The following is a 6000-nucleotide window of genomic DNA, read 5'->3' on the forward strand; positions in this document are numbered from 1 at the left end:
TCCAAATCCACCCTAAAACTTGGTCCCTTTTCTATGACTTGCTCTTTCCCTAAATGTGGAAATAAAAGCTTTGGACCAAAAGATTTCCAAATGTTTTATCACCTAGGTGGAATTAATTGATTCAATAAACGTTGATTATGATGAACATAACCCATTGAGTTTATAAATTAGCACATTGTATTGATAACTATCGATGAACATGTTCATCTATAATAGTTGAATATGTAACACTAGGATGATTTTGTATCTCTCCATAATGAAGTCTCCTAGTTAAGGAGTCTTACAATCCAAAGATAATGATTATTTGTCATGGGTTTCTTCTTTAAAAGAATGAAGGGTTGAGCAAGAGGCCACACCTTTACACTAAACCCCTCCATGGAGACATAATGCTTAGAATAGGGTGGATTCCTTCTATATGTTGTAATTTTCCATGGTGTGTCTATCACCAAGTCATTAATGAGAGAGAATGAATCTTTAATGAACAATTGAGATAAAACCCTCATATTGGTTTTTAGTCTCGACATTATAAACAAAATCGTAAGTTTGTACCCCGAGAGTGATTTTATTCTTGGAGATTAATTTTGTAAAGATTTTCATACCCTTGTTATTCTTAAATATAGATGTCTTGTTGATACTTCACCAAATAGTTAGAGAGACTCCTTCTAACTCTTGTAAATATTTTGTCAAATGTTTGTATCCACCCTCCAACCTCCAGCTTGAAATTAACCATAGAATAATAGCGTGACCCTTTGTTTACTTCTTCTAACCTAGGCCATAGACACAAATTGAAGCCCCAAAGCCACCGTTACCATCCCTACTTCAAATACTTCTCAAGATCGTACTAAATACAATCTCGTTGTTACTAATTTCCACTAATGAAGAATACTTTTCATTATGCATTAACTCAAAAGCTACTAAATAAATATAAAAGAGTATAATCTTCTCCTCAATATATAAATGCTCATCAATGGAAGATTGTCGAAGAAACCACACATATAACATTTTGTATTTTTAACTTAATAATATCCCCTAATCTTAAATTCTAGCCTCATAAATACCATTGAAAGAGGTACATGGTTTTAAAACAAGGAAATCACCATCATATTAGGTCTTGGAACTAATAATGCACATTTATACTTATTCCCACTTCCATTGTTATTTTCAACCACGTAATTTGAACATGTGGTAACCATGGACCTAAATTTTCTCTCACATTTTTGTCATAGGGATATTATGACGAGAAATTATACTTAAAATAAATGGAAGAAGGGAAAAATATTAAAATACAAAATCTTTATTATCAAATTAATAAAAAAAAATCATAAATATTTTTTAAATTATTAATAATTTTTATAATTTTAAGAATAGTTGTCATTGTATATTTTTTAAGGTCTTAAAAATATATATTTTTGAGTGAAGTTAAGTTTTTTATTGATAATTGCGCAGTACTACATCTGGAGGAATTATGGTCTTGAAGGTATGGCAAGGACGGGGCCCAAAGCAAAAATTGATTCCACAATCAATTCATAACAGGGGAAGGCGATGTGACAAGAAAGATGGTCAGGTATCCCGACTTCCAACACCAAGAGACGAAAGAAATAAAAATCGTGGCGGAAGAGGGATAATCAGAGTTACAAAAGAAGAGCAGGTAGCGCCAATTCGACAAAATAACAGGAGTCAGAGAGACAAAAGTGGAAAAATGAAAGAAGAGCAGGGCAACTCAGGCTTTCAGAAGGTAGATACAGCAATAGACGGCTTAGGGAATAACGGTGGAGCAGAAATTGTAAGTGAGAGCTCGGAGGAAATGAATGGTGACCAGGTAAAAGGAAATAAAAGGAAAGGCAGCGATCAAGGCCAGAGCAGCGTTAATCCCCCACAAGAAAAGGAAAATGTAACTCTGAAGAGCCAAACAAAGAGGGGTAGAGGAAGACCCAGAAAAGCGGCAGGCATGGGGGAAGGAACTAGTCGACAGGCAAGGAGGAGACGAAGACAGAGCACAATAGATACAGCTCTGATTGGAGCAGAGCAAGCATATAATTATGATTCTCACCCGCATTTTCGAAATATAGTAGAGGCTAAGGAAGTTCAAATCCTCGAAGAACCGTCGGATCCAGAAATGAATGAATGGTCGGTTCAACTTCATGACCCGGGTAATACAAGAGGAAGGCTCACCTTGTATCGTCGGGCTCTTCACATCTACTGGGTGATGAAACATCTCCTTGCCAAGGCGATGGAGAAGGTGGCGACAGAAATGGTAGAAATGACCCAGGAAAATGCTGCGATGAAACAGGAGTCAGCCAAGCTAGAGGAGATAGTCAAGAAACAGAACACACAGCTAAAGGAAATAAAGGACATGTTGGAAGCAATGCAGTCCAGCAGAGCTGACAACGATGGTAAAAAGCATGCAGAAGTTTAAAGGTCTTGGTTCCTTCTCCCATGTTGTTTTGAACTTGTTAGTCTTTTGTAAAACTTATCTTGATGGCCCCTAGGATACATTACTCTAGGTTGTTATCTTTAGTACTGAGGAGAGGTAGAATAAGTGGAACAATTCAGGAAGCTTCAAACTGTATAAGTCGGTTAGTAATATCTCGAACTTCTGTTTATGAGTGTGAACTTTTGGATCATAGAAGTCAACAGACCTGGTTTCCCCGCGGGGCAGGTTGAGACTCCTGAGTTTTGTACTTTTAATTTTTGGATGTAAATAATAAGAACTACCACAGCTTACAAAAAAAAAAAAAAAGTTTTTTATTGATAATTCAAAAAATTACAAGTCTAAATATCCATAACATACCTTGGTCTGTCCCCTAGATGGGATGTTTTCGAGATGAAGGGAAGGAGGGGGGGACAAATAGGTGAGTGGTTTGTCACCGTCCCACCTGGCTCAAGGACCGGGGGACGTGGCACCACACCCTTGTGAAAGTTTTAATAACACTGTATTAGAGCATGTAACCCATCATTCTTATTAACTTGTAGTCAACCCTTTGTGGCATTCTAATCGCTTCAATGGTCACTCAACGATTTGCTCATGCTATCCAACAAAGACAACATTTATCCATGGCCTTAAGGCTTGTTGTTTGGTTTATTTTTAGTTATATTATGCTTGGCAAAGACTGAAACTCATTGTGGGTGACAACTCGGTCCTGTAATATCTTTATTGACAAACTATCTTGGTCTAGTTCTTCAACACCCTAGTCTAAGAAACAACACTTTCCCAAGTTGGAATTATGTTAAAGCTTGGAAGGTGCTCAACCTCTGCCTCAATTGCAACACACTACAAACAATATCTTTCCTCCCCACCATTATTTGTTTTTTTTTTCAAGTATTTTTTCTTTTGTAGGTTGGTATAGATTCAAATGACCCCGATGCTCAAGACCTTATGTTCTCTTTGGCCTCCTTCACATATCAATAATAAACCCCTAAGATTTTTCTTATCCATCACCTTCCAACTTCTCGGCCTCTTCTGGCTTTTAGCTCCTTCTCTCGTCCTTCACACTCCTTTTGACCTACCTCGACCCGCCTCATAGCTTCATTGGCGAGTCTTTCCCAAGCCCTTTGCAGTTGGTCATTAGCATTTCCCTATGACCATTCTCCTTGTCATTGGTGGGCACGAATGGAAGCTCCCCATGACACTCATTCTCTTTGTGCTCCCCGCCCCCCCACCCCCCATGTCTCACATGGCATCTCTTAGGAGAAAGATCAACCTCCTTCTCCCCATCTTTGGTGTCAGACTCTTTTAGCTTTCTGACCCCTTTTCCCATGCCTCAATAGTGAGCCTAGGTGTGCTAGGGACCAACTTACTATCAGGAGAGGGTCCGCATGGGTAGCACACACATGCATCGTCCCTTGGAGGAAGCAACCATCCATTATTGAGACCTCACTTTAGGGCCCATCTAGGAAGAACTCACCCATGTCGAGGAGAAGGTTCCTCTCATCAACTTCATCTCTTAGACTCAAAGGTTCTAGCAAAGTTTGTAGATTGGTTCCCGATACCTACCACACTAGGGGTAGGTATAATCAATACATATAGAAAATTGACCTCTGTTGGCATACGAAGTTCTTACTGGGTAAAGTTCTCTTGGATCGACATGAGCATCAAGCAAACATTCTCCATTATCTTAAGCATCTACACTAGAATATCAAGGACTTTGACCGATGGATGGAGATTATAGAGCAACACCTCAGAACTCCTCTCCTATCGGAAGGCACAACTAGAGACAACAAACATCCCATCCAAGTCATTGCTACATACTCAGACCCATCTACTTGATTGTATATCATGATCTCACTATATTGGTTTTTTGTTCCTATTGTTTACTTTCACCCAATTAGGCTCGCTAATCTCTTTCGTATGGTTTTGAACCAATCCTCTACTCATCTATCTTGTACCTCTCTATAGAGAGTTCATTTTTGGCTTTGGTCCGATCTCCCTCGTTAGAGATCAACCTAAGACTTTTGGTACTATTATGTAATTCCCTGTTTTGAAGGTGAGATAATTCATCACAAAAAAAAAAACAAAAAACAACAAAAAAACAATAGCAAAAAAAAAAAAAAAAACCTTCATCTATGTCATTAGGGAAACAAAACCAATGATATTGCATCAAGCTTTTAACCATTATAGTTTTAGGTCCAAAATTTAAACCAAAATATACAAAACATCTCATCCAAAAATCGATGACATCCAACCAACTAGAATATTTAAGCTGACAAGCTATGGGTAGCAGAAAAAAAAAAAAAAAAAGCTACCAAAGCTGGAGAAAATCATGGAGAATGAGTGGTGTCAAATGGTTCCACTTCAATGGGTTCCTTGTTGTGTTGATTGAAGCTTCATGGCTTAGGAGGGATTCCCAAGTGGTCTTTAATATTTTCCATTATTCATCCCAGGTCCTTCATGTGAAGCTTAAGCTCATCCAACACAAACAAGATCTCGTCTTTAGCATCGTTTTTGCCCAACAACAACTTCCCTAATAAAGTCTTCATTTGCCAATATAGGTTAATGCGTGCAGGTATTAGTTTTACTTTCCATAAGCGTTAACAATGTCTAGGATCCATGCAACCACCTCAACAATGATGTCCGATGTTTGAGAGACAACCTCTCTCTATAGTAGTTTCCTATCAAGCCTCATGGAGTTTGCATTGAATGGTTAAGAGAGTTTGCTCTTTGAATTGTCGGGTTGAGGTTTCAGCTCTAAATTGAAGTTGAAAACTTCTGTTAGCCTCATAATAAGAAGTGCCTCTATGGCAATGGGCATGTTGGCGAGGCATGGTTGTGCCCCATGGTTAATGCAAAGGTTGGAACTTGAACTAATTGACCAGTGAGAGGCACAAAGTTTCAATATGAAGTAGCCATGACAACGTTGATATAATTACATTCCACCTATCACTTCCCATCTGAAAAAAGTTGTTTGACTAGAACTCACAAGCCTAAGCAGAGATTGAAACCCAAACAGACTATCTAAGGAGAGGCCCAATATTTCAAAGGAAAAGAACAAAGTTGGTTATGGTGCAATAACCTTCTGCTTTCCAACTCTTGTCTGGGAAATATTTTTTCTAGAGCTTACTAGCTGAAGAATGGATTATGAAAGGAACAACCCAAAGCTGGCATTTTGAACTAATGAGAAATGAGGAAGGAAACAACACTCGCCAGTAGTCGAACCACTAAAATATGCAAGAGGAGGTGGAAAAAAATCCTTCCCATCTAACAACTTCCAAAGAATGATGCAAATCCCCATAACTACTATCCAACATAAATTCATCATCATCAATTCACCATGCGAGATCAAACACCCATGATCTTCTATTGCATGGCAAGGGTAGTGGAAATGTAGATTTGGCTCATCAAAATTATTATCATGCATGGGAGTGACTACTATGTAGTGTTAAGCATGGTCCTCGATGGGAGGGATGTCTTGTCATGTCCCTTCCCATTGTTGCTAGGTAATATGACCGCTAGCCCCCTCCCTCACATATTACATCCTAAACCACCTGCACTAGAAATTCATA

The sequence above is a fragment of the Pinus tabuliformis genome, chromosome 2_1 (genome assembly GCF_031772625.1).
Source record: "Pinus tabuliformis cultivar Carrire ecotype Pingquan chromosome 2_1, CPIR1, whole genome shotgun sequence".
NCBI lineage: Eukaryota > Viridiplantae > Streptophyta > Pinopsida > Pinales > Pinaceae > Pinus > Pinus tabuliformis.